This window comes from Strongylocentrotus purpuratus, unplaced genomic scaffold (assembly GCF_000002235.5).
Source record: "Strongylocentrotus purpuratus isolate Spur 01 unplaced genomic scaffold, Spur_5.0 spur5_scaffold_1, whole genome shotgun sequence".
Classification (NCBI taxonomy): domain Eukaryota; kingdom Metazoa; phylum Echinodermata; class Echinoidea; order Camarodonta; family Strongylocentrotidae; genus Strongylocentrotus; species Strongylocentrotus purpuratus.
The window spans coordinates 11780826-11799002 of NW_022145594.1; positions in this window are offsets into that span (position 1 = coordinate 11780826).

An 18177-nucleotide genomic window follows, 5' to 3' on the forward strand; every position below is an offset into this window, starting at 1 on the left:
TTGTAGAACAATTTCCCACCAGGTGTTAAAGGTACTACATAGGTGAACGTTTTCAATAGTTGTCATTTTTAGAGGAATAAAGGATGAAACTGCAAGGTAATCATTACTTCCGTGCCTCTTGTTTTCTGATGCACTGTGGGATAAATATTTCAGCATGTGTTTTCTTGTGTTTTATACCTTAAAATGCATCGGTAAATTCAGTATAATTCAATCAGTTCTTTTGTAAATCGTAAGTAAATACTAGAAAGTAAATAGATAGTTAGATACATGTCCGACATATTCAAATTGATTTTGTATTTATTAAGTCTGTGATTACCCCATCGTTTTATGCTGTTTAGGGTCAAGACAAGACAGAGAAACTAAATGGCAATTTGAAACTTTATTAGCTAATATGGGAATTAGAAGTGTAAAGTACATGCACCATTTCATGATGTAGCTATTATAGGACAAATCAACCTTCCAAATGGTTTATATACTTTTTGTGTATTTTTCTTCCATGTCTTTCACGCAAAGCAACATCTTACATACACTCACTCTTAGTTTCAGTTAATGTGATAAATTAAAGTTGACCAATCCCCCAAATATATATTGTGCTTTCTTTTTATCTGTTACTTTCTTCATACTCCTAAAATGTTAACCCTAACAATGCTTCATAGTTGTTGCAGTTTATTTTATTCAAAGTAAATATAACACATACTATTTCATTCAAGTGATTGGTCCTCTTGCAATCTTGCTTACATTACTTTTCACATGATTAGTACACAATGAGTGCATTGAATTCAGGATGGAAGAGCAGAGAGGTATAGAACGAGATGCAACGAGATATTGTGTGTGTGTGAGAGAGAGAGAGAGATTGCAAATGCAAGAGATAAAGATAGGAAAAAATATTGCAAGAGATCCGGACAGAGTCATTTCCAGAGAAAAAAAAAAAAAAATGTGAAATTCCCCCTACATTTTCAAACCAAGCTATTAGGCACTGACTGGCAGGGGGTAATATTTTTTGGACCGCTGAAGGGAGTTTTATTTTTTTCTCCAAGTGGTTGAGGGAAAATAAAAACTGTAGGCCTACCATAAGAACTTCGAAAAATTGAAAGAGGAACAATAAATTAATTGAATTGAATGTTCAATGCTGAAGATGGCATGCACCCCATCATCAAAATCACAATCGTCGAAATCTGCACTGTACACTACACAGGAGCCTATGCATGGGGCCACTCCAACTTGCCCGAGTCAACTTCACTTTAGCTGTAAAAATTTTACTCAAATTCGGGTCTTTGGGGGAAAGATGTAGGCTTACACCGTCCTGATTCGTATTACAGCAGCCATCCACGATACACCTCGACGGCATTGTGAAATTCAAAGGAAAATATCAAGAAAATTGCCGGAAGAATCAAACTTTTTCGTTAAAAAAAAAAAGTTGCAACGCTAAAGCACATAAACACAATGGAGAAAAACTTTCGCGCAATGCAGCAGAAGGTCGGAAGATTCTCCCAATGACGTAGTGTCACGTGACTTGCGAGATCGCTGAGTTTGGGGCAATTTTGGGAGGCGGGGCTTAGGAGCGTGGGAAATCATGTAATTTATGAAGGAAAAACACTGTAACTCATTAACCGTTCATTCGAAAAATTCCAAAAAACGAGAGATTGATTATATTGGTATCTTCTACACGATGAGAATCATGAACATTTGTATTGCAGAGGACCTTTAAGATGCAACGTGCCTGTTACGAGGAATGTTTTCCTGTTAAACCAAAGTTCCTGCAAAAGAAGTGAGTTTGCTCAAAGTATAAATATAAGATGAAATTTAGCCAATTTAATTTACATTAGTTACATGGTTAATTGAATGGTATAGATTAATGTGAGTTAATACGTATGAGAGCGCGCATGAATGACGTGTCACATTGTAGATTTGTTATCGATAGTGGGCGTGTGTAACACGTTGGATTAATGGTTTAAAATGACATAGAAGAGCAATGACATCAGCGCTCAAAATACACGGGGGCGATGGGCGATTCGCCCCCGTGAGCTCTATAATCGCCCGTCAGGTTGCTCACGAGGGCGATTGCAAAATAAAAAATCGCCCCCATGGAATTATCAAAAAAAGGTATCTTTTCTGATATAACTTTAACACAATATTGAGTATCAATTTTCAAACCTTAAACTAATAAAATGGAACTAAGATGGCGCTTTCTCTCCCATCTCTATGAGTATTACCGATACAAAGAACGGAAGCTCGCAGTCAAGCTAATGCGGCCGTCAGTAGGTAGTGACTATACTGCGCCGGTAGTACCGGTATGCACACTGACGCCCAATATCTGCAGGAGCTGGAGACGATCGCGCAAGGACTGAAACATGGAGAAGTTTATCGTTGTGAAAAGTGTGAATCCTCTGAAATCTGGTTATTCTAAAAGACCAGCAAATAATGTAACTCGATCATTAAATCAATATTGAGAAGATCACCAATGCAGGGGCGGATCTAGGCGGTTTAGGGGGTTTACCCCCCCCCCCTTGGGGCTGCCAAGTGAAAATGTGATGTGCATAGAAAAATGCTATCATGTGTCCAGACCTCAGGCGCAGATCCACGAGCCCAATTCTTTCGGCCCGGCTATGGCAAGCCCTTTGTGTAAAAACTAGATAAACTCTGTTTTTCTCAGATAAACTGTGTTTTTTCCAGATAAACTCAGTTTATCAACAGATAAACACAGTTTATCAGAAAAACTCAGTTTATCAGTTGATAAACTCAGTTTATCAGTTGATAAACTCAGTTTATCAGTTGATAAACTCAGTTTATCAGTTGATAAACTCAGTTTATCAAGAAAAACTCAGTTTATCAATGATAAACTCAGTTTATCAACAGATAAACAGAGTTTATCAGTTGATAAACTCAGTTTATCAGAAAAACTCAGTTTATCAGTTGGTAAACTGAGTTTATCATTGATAAACACAGTTTTTCTGATAAACTGAGTTTATCTAGTTTTTACACAATGGGCTTGCCATAGCCGGGCCGGAAGAATTGGGCTCGTGGATCCGCGCCTGCCAGACCTACACAGTGTTAGTAGATGTCAGTAGATGCAAGGAAAACATCTCTAACGGGAGTTCAAAATAGCACCAAATAATCGCCTCGCCGCTTTGCGGCTCGTGGATGATGCTCCACACCGTATTTGGGTTACCCCCACGCTTAGCAAAAAGCTAGATCCGTCCCTGTGTTTTGGAAGGATATGGTAAAGACTAAAAGTAAAGAAAGAATGTAAATAAGGTTGCTCCGAATAATAAGGAGGACATTATGTGCAGAACGGGAAGAAATGGAGAGAATGTCATCACGGGATAAAAGTCAATATTTCTAAGAGAGAAAATGCTGATTTAAATAATGATAATGATAAAATACCAAGGAATTTAGGAGTTTCATGGGTACCAATTCAATGGAAATTTGTATTAAAATAAGAGCCCCTGTCAGCACTAAAAGAGCCCCCGTGAGAATCCAGTTAGAATTGTAGAGAACAAATATAGCGTGTGTTACGAGTAAATCCTTATTCGTTTAATACGAAAGATTATCTTTACAAGGATAAAGTACGTACCTATAGAGATTGATTTCATTAGTCATTTATTATGACAGGTACATTAGTATGTAAAAGGACACATCATGCAAGCACTCAAGTAAATATTGAGTGTAATAGATTATTCAGATAAGGGAGCATAAAATATAGAAATAATTTACAGACTTAGTTTATTCTTACTAGGTATAAATGAAAACGCAAGCACAGAAATTTAAGTGCAATACAGAAGTATTTTTTTTCCATGTGCTGGATGTCTGTATGTATTCTTGTCATACATTTTATACAGATTGAATTGTTACGACTTCTCAAGAATAAAGCACACCAGTAGTCAAATCCAATTTGCGCAGACTGAGTTTCCTCGGGGTAATCACTGTGTGTTTTAGCCAACCAATGATCACAAATACAGCTGCTTTCCAGAGCTGAAATACTAGAGGTCCATAATTACAAATATATCATCTTTCATATACAGTGTATGCAATTTAGTTCATACATGTACTTTGTATATATTGAGTTTACCTCACCCATAGGAAAGTGAAAAGTATGCCGCAGACCTGCCGCAGACCTGCTGCAGATCTGCGGCAAAGAGTATGCCGAACTATGCGGCAGAAAGGAATTTTGCTGCAGACTTGCCGCATACCAGTATGCCACAGGAACAGTATGCGGCAGGGCGAAATTTTGCTCCAGACTTGCCACATACCAGTATGCCACAGGAACAGTCTGCGGCAGATCTGCGGCAGGATGCTCCAGACTTGCCGCATACTAGTATGCCACAGGAACAGTCTGCGCCAGATCTGCGGCAGGGAAAACTTTGCTCCAGACTTGCCGCATACTAGTATGCCACAGGAACAGTCTGCGGCAGGTCTGCTACAGAAAAGTGGGAAATTATACAGTCTGAAGCAAGGCTATATAGGCGGCCATTTTGGAGGACATGCATACCATGAGGTTGCAGGCTGAGCCCATGATCTTGTAAATTCCTGTGTTAATTAGCACTGTTAATTGTCTTTTTAGCTTCTGTCAAACCAAACAATTTGCTTCAAGTTCAAATGGTACCATAAGAGGAATTTATTACATAAGAGGAGACTGAGGAATTAACGGACTGTTTCAAACTTTTTTGTTGTGCCATATGTGATCTTATCTTCAGTCCCACTAAGTCACTTTTTTGTTGTAACTAGCACATGTATCTGTGACTCTACTCTAGCTGGGCTATGTGTATGCAGTTATTGTATTCCTATTCCTCTACCTCTACTTCAGCATTGTGTTAAACCCATATCTGTAGAATTGTTGAAGCAATTCCGGCTATTTTAGCTGTTTCCACAAATTCAAGGTGCTAGAATGTAATGATGCAATGCATGCTCTCCAGCATAGCCTTCCTGCAAGACTGCATACTTAATTGCCACGTACTGGATATGAAAGAGTATGCGGCAGGTCTGCAGCAGGTCTATATGAGATATGAATATTCATGATGAAGAGTCTGCGGCAGGTCTGCAGCAGACTCTTTGTTATAGCCTTTTCTTTGAATATTCATAATAAAGGAGTCTGCGGCAGACCTGCGGCAAAACTAATTTGCATGTGAAAAAGATGACTGTCTGCGGCAGGTCTGCTGCAGATCTGCGGCAAGTCTGCCGCAGGAGTATGCGGCAGGCTCATTTCTTTCCTATGGGCAGCCTATGAAATGCATGTAGTAAATAAATCTGCCATGAAGGCCACTCCCTATTTATTACTTTCACATACATATATTTATAACACAATTCTGCAAATGAGTGAGCTATCATAACCATTCTATCAGGCTTAAGCAATATAGAAACCTACTCAAACTACTCACAATACAAATGCAGTGGAGCATGACATCTACCAATATTTAAGTCACCTCATCTCTAGAGAAGATTGCAATATTTGCTTTCTGTAATTAGTTATTAAAACATTTGCATACCAATGTGAATTCCACAAGAAAACCAACAGAACCTGTCTTTATGAATACAAGGCTTACCGTACCAAAAAGCAGTTATATACTAATAATTTCTTACTGACACGCCTTTCTAGCATTATAGCATAACTCGATTACTACCAGCATGCATCTGTAGCAGCTCTTACATTTGCCCTACTTTTATTGTACATTCATGTTCACAGTTATTTTCCATCACGCTACTTATTTATATGCATTATTCGGACCACGTATGTTGTTCCTTCAAATTGCACATCATGGTTCTGCACTGTACACCCCACGTTTTTCAACGCCATAAGACTTCTCCATAATTTTCCTCTCCAGGCTTTATTCTTCTGTGCCTTTCGTCTCTTTTACTGCACATCAACACTTCCTCTGCCGTCTTCATCGGGCTACAGTCTCAAAGTTTGAACGTTATAGTCAGGACCGACATGGCGCCTGACTCTCCGCTGGGAGCTGCCAGTTTCTTTGTTCCGGTAGCTCTTTCCACTTACGAGCTCGACTGACCGTAGTTTGTCTATTTCATCAACGAGTTCGACTCACAGTAACTCTGATGAATTTCTCCATCAAAGTCCGGATCATTCATCGAGCGACTCACTGCTCATCTTCACCACCGACTTTGATGTCTACATTTCTACTCTTCGCCTCCGACATCGAACGCCACATCTCTACTCTTCTCGCCTGAGAGCTTCTTCATCATCTTTATCAGGAGCGTCAGCGTCGAGATCCTTCACAGACTTCACAGGCCACGACTACGAAGCTGCATCTCCGCCTTCAAGCCTCCGCATCATCATCATCGCGTGAGTCCCTTCCTTCATTCTTCACATCTCATCATCATGATTGGACTTTCGACGTCATTTCTATTCAGTCGTAAACTTTTATTCATGTCATTCCATTTATTCATGTTCATTCTCATTCATGACCATTCTATGTAACTCCGTGCAATATCCTCATTCATGTGATTCTCATAATTCTGAATCACGACATTCATTTGCTTGCATAACGACACTTTGCAAGTGTTTGGTCTGCAACATCTTGTACTCAATAAATTAACGAAAAGAGAATACTTTTGTTCATGTATTTTATTACCAGTGCAACCTTGCCTCCTTGTAGTTAAAATAAAAATAAGACTTATGTTGTGTGATCAGTATACACGCTTATACAATTTCCATTCACAATACCTCACACACTCATTTCTCTACCTATCCTTCATGTAAATTAAAGTTAAATCTCCCTCTTCTTCACACAAATCATAATCTATCCAATTCAGCTCCCCAGCAAATCCTAACAACAGAGAGTTAATTATATACTGTACTCACATATTAAGGTGTCCAAAATCAACTACCGTGAGAGTCAAAAAAAAGTTTACACCTAGAAAATTGCTAATTATTTAAAAAAACCATATAAACAGTAAATTATAATACATCTTATGAAAGAGTGTGTTATACAGGAGGCATTGTTTGCGAGAGTGCAAAAATCGACTTGCTCCAAAGTGATGCCAACAGTGTGTATTATGTTCGGATTAGCGGATTGAGAGAATGAATTAAATGTATCAAATGTAATGCATTGCATATGCTTTTTGCAGAAGCAACACACACACGCGCGGACAAAATGTTTGTTGATACTTGATATTCGATATTTGATATGTGTGGCATGATTAATTTTGTTAGGGATGTTATTAGGATCTGCAGAGACCTAACTAATACCCAAATCCCAATTGTTTTATTCAAACATCACATAAGCATCTTTGACGCAAGTCAAATTTTGCACTCACACAAACAATGCCTCCTGTTCATTCAAGCGTGAAAACATACCCCACAAAAATGATACAAAATGATTCGGGATAAAACACTCTTTCATAAGATGTATAATAATTTACTGTTCATAGATGATTTTTAAAATAATTAGCAATTTTCGAAGTGTAAACTTTTTTTTTTGACTCACACTGTATGACATCAAGAATATCAGGATGAGACATCAATTACAGCTTCATGTAGGCAGAGCTACAACCAGTCTCATCTCTGCTCACTGCATGTATGAACTCTCACCTGCATACAGTGAGTGTATGTTCACTGGGGCATATCACTCTCCTTAGTTAGGTACATTCCTTTTGTCCCTGACTAATTTGCATTATAAAGAAGGAGCTATTTCTCATTCCCTTACAGGAGCAAATAGAAAACATTAAGTTAAACAGAAAATACGGCCCAAATTCATAAAGGAGGTTTTTCGACAAACCTTGGTTTTTGTACGTCATATGACGCGTTTTTACCCTTTTTTTTTTTACAAACATGGTTTGTAAAAACGTGTAAAAACGCGTAAAAACGCGTCATATGACGTACATAAACCTCGGTTTGTCGACAAACCTCCTTGTGCATTCGGGCCAATATGTCTGAATATATATGAAAAGAAAAGGAAATGTTAGGATTCACGATCAAATACTATATCTAACGTACACCTTTGTCTTTTATTTGGGGACTGAATAGATATAAATAATAACAAACAACTCAACGGCGAGCTCAACTACTAAGCATCTGTTGTCATATACTAGTAGCTTTTTACTATTTGCACGCTCGGCGACTCAACGCTAGTTTGATCGCTTTTGTCTGGCTTGCCATGATTCTATTGTTCAGGTGCGGATTAAGGCTGCCTAACTTGAATCACCCAAATCGGAATGGCATATGTGTGTGAAGGGGGGGGGGGGGGTGATTCTTTTATAATTTGTTAGATTTGTTCAATGTTTCATGAACGTTCTGTAAATATATTGAGTAAAGCATGACGTCAAAAATGTCTTAGCATGCTGCCCGGCATGTCGAGGGCATGCCTTAATTTTCCATGTCGCACGCATCTGGGCTTGTTTCACTCAATCAACTGATTACTCGGAACTCCATGCATGCCCAAATTATAATTCAAACGCCATCCCTGCAGGCCTATGGGCGCATTAAACAGTATTGCATGGATTTCACAAACAATACATGGGTCAAAGGTTCCCCTTTGGTTTTAACCCCCCCCCCCCTCTATCTTTCTTGTTCTTCCTTTCTTTTTTCAAACGTGCCTTCCATCCTATGGCTACGTTGCGTTCACATATGCGCCGTATTAAAGTGATGGTGATAGATTTAGAGCGAAATAATCAAAAGTATATAACAAAAAAAATATTAAACAGGGAGATAAGAACAGCACAATGACAGTGCTGCTGAAACTTAGGTGGCGTAAAATATATATTTTATTGAGGGGGGGGCAAAATTTATCTTTTACAGAGATGGAGAGAAAATTTATCTGAAACTTTGGGGGGGGGGGCACAAAATTGAATTGAAACTTATGGGGCAGAAATGTATATCTTATTGAGGGGGCGCAAAATTGATCTGAAATTTAGGGCGCACAAAATTTATATTTCATTAAAGGGGCGCAAACTTTATATTTTATTTAGGGGGCGCAAAATTGATCTGAAACTTAGGGGGCGCAAATTTGATCTTTTATTGAGGGGGCGCAAAATTGATCTGAAATTTAGGGCGCACAAAATTTATATTTCATTAAAGGGGCGCAAACTTTATATTTTATTTAGGGGGCGCAAAATTGATCTGAAACTTAGGGGGCGCAAATTTGATCTTTTATTGAGGGGGCGCAAAATTGATCTGAAACTTAGGGTACAGAAATTTATATTTTATTGAGGGGCTGCAAATTGTTCTGAAACTAAGGAGGCGCAAGATGTATATATTAGGTTGATCATGTAACGTATACGTATTGGTGTGTACAACAAGATTCTGAAATCGTCAAAATGATAAGAAATTTGGCCAAGCCTTACTTATAAAGTAACAAGCTCCGTACATAGAAAGATGTATATGGGACTACACAAACAAACTTTGTATAGTCCTACAAGATTATATGCTAATTGCAAAGCCAGAATGTGTTGATATTGTTTCTGTCCAAACGTCGCTCTTTCCCAAATCCCACATTTTAAGATTTGACTTTCATTACAACTAAGTTTGTAAGCTTCAGAATGTTTGTAGTGAAGAATCATAAAGTCACATAACTTGGATCACAACTAACTGAGCACATGTACATGTATGTGCTGTTAACCTTCTGAAGGTAGACAATGCACACTGTGATACACCAGCATTGTATTGCACTTCTTCTTTTTTTACCGCAATGTTCTTTATGTTTATCGTAATGTTTTCAAATATATGTACATTTATTCTCTTCATTTTCATTCTCATTCTTCTTATGTATTTTGTACGTGTTTATTCCTGATTTATAATATAATATAAATATTATCTGTCTCGACATGACAAAGATAATATCTTCACTGACTTGGCAAAGATAATATTATCTCCCTCACCTCGACTTGACAAAGATAACATTTTGGCGGGCATATTTAAAAACACGACTTAATAATAATAATAATAATATTTAATTTTTATATAGCGCTTAATACAAATGTCTCTAAGCTTCACTTTTAACCAATCAGATGGCAGGATTAGGAAAGATTATCAAAGTAAGGTATACAGTGCGTCCCAGAAAAAACGAAACCGAAAATTATCAATGTTTTATCTTAACTTAATCACAATTATAATTGATAAGTGAAACATATTTGGAAAGCTTAGATCCTCCTCTTTCATTTGATGCAACTCGTATAATCCATATTTCACGCATGAGTGATTAAAATGAGTTTGAAGAGAGGAAAACAAAAAGTCATTTGGCGGATGGTATCTGAATTTCAAAAAGAAAATCACATTTCTAGAAAGTTTAGTTTCTGCCCTTTCATATGACACCTCAGTCAGGAAAAATGAGCTAGGAACAAAAAAGTTCTGTTTGTTTAAAGTAGTGCTTGCATTTCCATAATTTTATTAAACAAATTTGTTATCACTGGCTGTCTGCTGTAGCAGCAAACGGAATTAACAAAAAACTCAATTTTTTTCGTTGACAATCAGCCGTAGACGAAAGACTTCATGCATGGCTGATTGTCAACGAAACAGAGTTAAGTCTGTTGTCAATTCTGCATGTTTTTACGGCAGATAGCCAGTGAAAACGAAGTCGTTTGATAAAATTATGGAAATGCAAGCACTACTTTAAACAAACAGAGCTTTGTCAATCCTTCCTCATTTTTCACGATTGAGGTGTCATATGAAAGGGTAGAAACTCAACTTTTTAGAAATGTCATTTTCTCTTTGAAATTCAGATACCGCCCGCCAAATGACTTTTTGGTTCCCTCTCTTCATATTCATCTAAATCACTCATGCATAAAATATGCATCATATGAGTTGCATCGAATGAAAGAGGAGTATCTCAGCTTTCCAATTATGTGTCATTTATTAATTATAAATGTGACAAAGTTATGATAAAACATCGATAGTTCTCGGTTTCGTTTTTTCTGGGATGCACTGTAGAATAGGATTAATATCATTGAAGCATAACACAAATAAACACAAAGATATGATTTGGATATTATAGACAATAGGCGAGCCAGTAATTTAAAATGGCAAATCTTAGCTTGTTACAAAAATTATTTTTTCGAATATAAAATACAAGGCATCTTATCCATTTACAGGCAGGGTGCATCTAAATGAAGTGAGCCCGAAGATTTCCACAGTACGACTGGTCTCTTTATTGATAAAGGCATATCAGAAAACAAAGACCACATAATTTGTCTCTACTCTCTAGTGACTTGTTGTTGTTGTTGTTGTTGGGTTTATAAGGCTGTCCAATCTGAAAAGTTTATTTCCGCCAGGCTATAATGTTTTTTTGAGTTATTCATCAGTGGTGGCGCTGTTTCTTTTTCTATGACAAATAAAATTCTACTTTATAAAGGTATCGTTTGGCTGGGTGTGGCAGTGTAGCAGGCGACGGGTAGCTGTTTCAATTAGGCCGGCGGCAGCCAGACGACCTCATTTAGACGAGGCTCGGCTTCCATGCGAGAGGATGCAGCCGGTGCATATTTGAGGACATGTCGCTGTCCTCCCGCCGGCAGGAGCCGGCTGAGCTCAAGTTTTCTAGCTTTTTCCGAGGCTCGGCTTCCATTCGGTAGGCGGCAGCCTGCGCATGCTTTTGGGATGCCGCTTGCCTGCCGCCAGCAGTAGCCGGCTGAGCTAATAAAAAAAATGCAGCCGGATGCATAAGTGCATCTAGCTGCAGCCAGCTGGTATATTTATTTTTGAGGCCTTGCCCAATGTACTTGACCTGTGGGCGCATGCATTATCATTATGGGCATGACTAAACTTTGTGCACTAGCACTGCCCTAGCACACTCGCAACAGTGCATTATTTGTATACTATTTATGTATCCATATATAACATGTAAATATCATTAGTTTCCATCACTAACAGTATGGACAATAATGATGAGCCTTAATATAAACCTTGTGAATTACAGCTCAAAGAACAGTTCCACGTCATATATAGAAAGGACTGAGAGAAATGTACTTTTCCTTTTGTTTTGTTCACAAATTTAAAAAAAATTCCATTTTAGGGCTGACATAATCTCACAAAAGATATTTGAATGACAATTTTGTAACCATGTATTAATGGCCACATCCCATGCGACAGACAGCCCACAAGACCGACAATATCTTTCTAGCGAACTTGATGAAAAGTTGTCAGAAGGCCCACAATACCAACGACCCATAGACTGACAGCCCACAAGACTAAAATGTCAGTCTCATGGGTTTTCTGACAACTATTTTGAGGGTTCACCAGACCGGCAGTATCAGTCTCGTGGGCTGCCTGTTTACTGGGATGTCCTGCTATAAGTAACCCTATTTGTACCAAATGAGAAAGAGGCAAAACAGTGTTTGTTGGCTGCCTGCAAGAGCAATACATTATCAATGGCAGTAAAGGTCTTCTTGCAGGTAGCGACATGATTTCCTTCTTAATCTCACCTGTCCTGTTTTGGACTAGACTGCCAGCAAGTAGTTCACCAGAGAGGGACCGTAAGTCACTTCTTTCTAATCCCTCTGCAAGAAGAGCCCTGATGTCTGTGCCTGGTGGCTGTTTGTCTCTCCATCTCGTGAACACTGTTATCAATGCATCACTGGTATTTAGGCTACGCTCCTTGATGTGATCAAGCTCTACGATGGTAATCTCCAGATTAACCCCCAACTTATGGTAGTAGCAAGTTGCAATTAGCGTGGACAGCTTTATGAATTCCTCCTCACGGACAATCCTGTAAAAAAAAATTATCAAGCATCTCTTTAGTACCTCTTATTGTGTTGTATCCCCTACTGTACATTCATTTAAAGGGCCACTCTAACCAAACTAACATAGCCTTAAGTTTCAAAACATGAATACACCTCTACTTATTAATATTCCAGCCTCTGATTTTTTAGATAATCGCTAAATTGACCAAAAAATGATAAAAGCCATCCATTTTTCACAGCTCTCACGCTTGCTGGGCTACGCCCATCGAAAAAGGGTGATACAGTCACGTGACTTGATGACGCATTTGACGTCATAGCGGGCATGTCCGATTTGATAATTTCATAATTAGGAATGACGAAATTGCCAGAAACGTACTGGGATTATCAAGTGCATATTATTTTTTGGATAAATGTTTTTATGTTTTATGTTTTTTTTTTCCCAATTAATATCATAGTTTGCCTTTTTAAAGAAATTTGAATGCCTAAATCACCCTCCTCTTCACAGGAGAGGCACCTGCAGTGACGTCAAAACTTGGCATTTTGTCTGCGCTTTCTGAGTCGTCATTTTTAAAGATTGATTCCAGAATTATTGATGATTTCTAAGAAAAATCATTGTCATGTTCAGAATCTCCATAAAAATTTATTCTTTATGTCTTTTTTCTCATTTTTTTAGGCTGTTTTGGTTAGAGTGGCCCTTTAAGCACCTATCTTCATACAATGTAAGTTTAGTTCAGTTTTTGATGAGCGTTTAGGCAAAACAGACTGTACAACAACTACAATACATGGAAGAATTGTACACTAGCTCCTACCGCAGAGCTCTGTCAGTACCTGCAGCTTCATGTGCATACATGTACCTACCTAATTTTATTAAGTTACATGTACTGATAAGATTTATTAAAAGGTATATTGAGGCATACACACACAAGGTTTAAATACCTCATTAATCAGTGCACTTGAATATAGAATAAAAATTGGCATGCATGCATGTAATGTTAAGCTTTGATTATAAGAAAAGTACCTACAGTATATACTGCTCAAATACATTGCAATAAAGATAAGGAAATAAGCTTCTAATACATTATAGACTGACCTGTCTGGTCCAGGGTTGGTTTCAACATCACCAGATCTCATCAGGAGAATCATGAGCAGATAGAGAAGGCAGAATCCATCCATGGTGCAAGATGTCCTTCTCATTTGACAGAAGCTCAGTCTGCTGGAAAAGTACATGGATGATAACCCCAGCAAGACATCCTGTAATTGAAAAAAAAGGATTCTGCTATTTAATATGCAAACTACTCATGTTAGTGACAGGAATGATGTACATTGTTCACTTTTTACACCCCCCCCCCCCCTTCATCCAATTATTTGCCACCTGACTTGCCTCTTGCGATTTAATACTGAAATTTATTTGAGAGATAAAAGGAGATGAATTTTGAAGATCTATCTCGGTCATATCCCGGAAGGGGGGGGGGGGATCTGTCCATCTCTGCCGCAAAAAGAGACAAAATTTATATTCAGAGGGTTTATGAATTAACACTGCATCCACGAAGTCAATGTCCTGTTCTTGTTCATTTTTTAATTGTTATGTTCTTCTTCTACCCCGAAATCCCATTTGTTTGCAGATAGTAAGCAAATAATTACTGTTGGTAAAGGTGATGGGACAAACTATCACTTTCGAGGCGATCTGGATGTAAAGCTATTTTTCATTGCAAAGCTGAGGAAAGATAGCGTATAAATTCAGATCGCCGAGGAAGTTCAGTTTATCATCGCATGAAACCAAATGGCGATTATTTGCTTGATATTTCACATCGGAAACATTTCATTTCTTCCGTCTTCCGAAAAGGGAGGCGTGGCTTGTGGGCCACTTCCGGGTATCTAGTAAAATGCATGTATAACATTATAAGGTTGGAAGACAAGCTTTAACTTATGTGTTATTTGTCCTTTACTAGAATATATCATAATACAACATCGTTTGTAATGATTTAATTCTCATTAATATTTCCATCTTGATATACATGTACTAAGAAAATGTATTGTTTGTGAACAAAAACGTTGAAAAAGGGGGGGGAAAAGGTGAAACTACGGCTGTGTCCGCAGCTGTGTCGTGCAGTAAGCCTGCATATATTAGGATTTGGGAGCCGGCGAGGTTTACCACAATTGCACAATGGAGTTTCACTTTGACATAACAGGTGGAGACTTGTACCTCTTCCACTATGGAAAAAAGGTGATTAAATCATTAATCAAAGAATATTTCATTTAGGGCGCGTTTATGCTTCACTTTTGAAGGCAGAATGAGCGATCTGAAACGCTCATCGTAAATGCTCACCGTGATCGCAGTTCCACGATGTACTGTTCATGCTTAACTTCTCCGGCTCCTACAGGCAATTCTCCCTTGGTGGCCTTAATTGGTATTCCAGCTGGATTCGCAAACCTTCACTGTGCATGCTACGTAGACCCACTAGAGGTCAGTGCGTTGACCCTATTTAAACGTGTTTACAAATTGTAAACGCATCTTTTTGTGAGTTTACGATCGGCGATCGTGATCGCCGTTTTTCGGTGATTCTACAAAAGTGAGCATGGACGCAACGGTGTTTTAAACTAAACGCGTAACAGATGCCTGATTCTGGCCAGAAAAAGTGAAGCATAAACACGCCCTTAGTCGATCGTATCGTGGCTATAGATTCGCTGGAAAATCAAGGCGATTCTGCTGTTTTGATTCATCCGCAAGAAGTAAGGCTGCGACAAGTAGTCGAATGCTCGAGTACCCGCACGGTTGACAACTAATCAGGTACGATTTCTCGTACCCAAATATTCGGCCACAAAAAAAAAAAAAAAAAAAAAAAAACTGTCCAGGCCTACGCTTACCCGTGCCAGGGTGAGCGGCGGCCGTTGGCATGGTGCCGTCGGTAAAAAAATCCCAACTCAAGCACTGTCAAACTCACCACTCAGAAACTGGGACCAAATGTCCAGATTTCTGTTTGGACTCGGAGGACAATGGATTATTCTGCCATCTTTGGTTTTTAAAACAGCATTGTTTACTGTTATTATTATTATTAAGGCGCCTTGGATTAATTGTCATGTGCGAGAAGCTGCGGCTCTTTAACCTGAGAGCGCATGCATGAAAGCCGTATTGAGTTAATCCCGGATGCACGATTTGCCCACGAGAAGACGCATTGTGTGTGTCCGAACACCGTGACGTCCTTTTCAAGCCAGTAATTTTTCAACCCATTGAAAGATTCGTCGTACTTGTTTAGCTCCCTCTGCGGCTAAACTAAGTTATTTAGCTAAGCTTGAGTTCGTGTCTAATTAGCACTGTACTCTGTATGTTTGGAATGGATCATTATGTTTACAAGTAATAAGACCTGTTTAATAAATTCAACAAGCTGTTGTATTGTAATGAACTGTTAGCATTTTAAACAATTACGTTTTATCTGTGTATATATAACCAAATTAATTTTTAAAAAGTAGATTTTTTTCGGGGAGGTAACTTGGAGGTGTCAATCTAGACACACGGGTTATGGGCGCCCCATTCAAATTTAATTCTCCAGCAATTAATGGAAATAAAGACTAGTGGGTTTTTTTCTCTCTCGCCGGTATAAACAATTGCGTGCTGGCCATAAAGCCAATGTGTTGATTCATGAATTCTTGTTTGGAGACTATGCTATTCCATTGTCATTTAACTCATAGAGGCAAAACACATTTTACAGAAGGTTTTAAATATTATTTGTTTCTTTGAACTTGGTATAAAGCCCTCTCCAAAGAAAATATTTTCTCTTGCTCCTGTTCATCTCGTTTCCTCCCTCTCTTCTCTTTCTCTCTCTTTTCTCCCCACCCTCTCTTTTGTTTCTTCACTGGCCACCCATTATGGGTGCAGTCTGCCTCTATATCCGCATTCTGCACCGTTTTTTTTTTTTTGTTAGGTAGGGGTAATGGAAGGAAGGTAACAAATCATTGATTGACATTCGTTTAGAAATTTGCGTTAATTTTGCTCACATCACAAACAAATATCTTATTAGGATAAATCAATACTCTTGCACAAGATTCAAGATTACAATTCAAGATACTTTATTTATCCAATCGTGCAAAATATTAACTAACATTATCAATTGCTCCTGTTTGTTGTACCTTCACATTATTCATTATAATCGGTTTTTTCATAAGCATGTCCACAGTTTTCTTTCACATGAAATTCTGATACTGCTGGTACTTCATTGGGAGCAGCGTAATCCGCGCTCGCCCTGAATAAATCTCATGACGGCAAGCACCCTAGTACCTCATAATCCGCCCTTCTATTGTTTATAACCATGACAACGAACTCTACCTTTGGCCAAGTTCATTGTTCCTCTTACGTAACATAGATGTAGATAGGCCTCATGCATAACTCTTTTCGTATAATCATTCTATATACCGGTAGTTCTAAAATGGGATTGCATGCTCCTAAATACTCGAGCCTACATTGTAAATGCCTACATCTTTCCCATCTCTAAATAAATCCGAGGCCTAAAAAATATTGGAGAATCCTTCGGTGATTGCATTTCCAGTGTACGAGGTGTACGTAGCTCGTAAACTCAACTAGACCCCGGGGTACCACATATATCAGGACCCCATGGGCCCTATACCCGGTACTCATATGGCATAATGCGCGCTAGGTATGGTATCCGCTCGTATAGGGGTTGTACCCCCGGAAACTTGTAGTGCTTCGCATGCTGAAAATGATATGATCGGCAACTATACCCTGCGTACCCTCTGCCCAGCAGCCGGCCAGCAGCCGGCCAGCAGCGGGGCTCAAGCAGCTATATAGCGGGAAAAGTCCTTCAATTAAAACAGATGCTAGAGGTGCTAGCACAGTATAATTATGTTGCATGGTGTTTTCATTCTATGTGTATAAACTACTTGTAAACTACATGTAGGCCCTAGTATGGTACAGTTTACTAATAAAGAATTTTATCGAGAAACTGCAAAATGATTGGCCATTATTATTACACACAAAGGTGCATTAATATCGTGGCTGTGTATTAAAAGCTGTGCTATTGATTCTCAACATTTCAAACACCACTGTACAAAACTCAATCAATTTCACTAAAAATCGGTACTTTAGTGACAATTGATGACACCTAAATAGCAGTAAAATAGATTTTCTTCCAACTTTCCGATGTTAGAAAGAATAATTTTAAAAAAAATCGAATTGTGAATCCACTGTCAAACTTGCTGATCAGCCGCATCGGCATGATTGTGTCCACCTGTGTGTTATGAGTGTATTGACTATTCATTTATCTAAATGCTGCCTACTAACGCGTAATGCAGTGCTAAAGATCAATACGAATGAGCGTTGACTCTCTATATATGCTTTGCTGGAGTGTATTATTACAGCTTAAACAATGTAATATTTGAAGTTTGAAATCCTTAGACATGGGTCCATTTTCCCCAAAAAATCCTTAGACATGGGTACCTATTTACAGCAAAAAGACCCTTGGATATGGGTATGGGTTCGGAGGTCTCTGCCGCACACCCCCGTCCAACTATAATCTGACTACCCCCCCCCCCTTCCAGAATCTG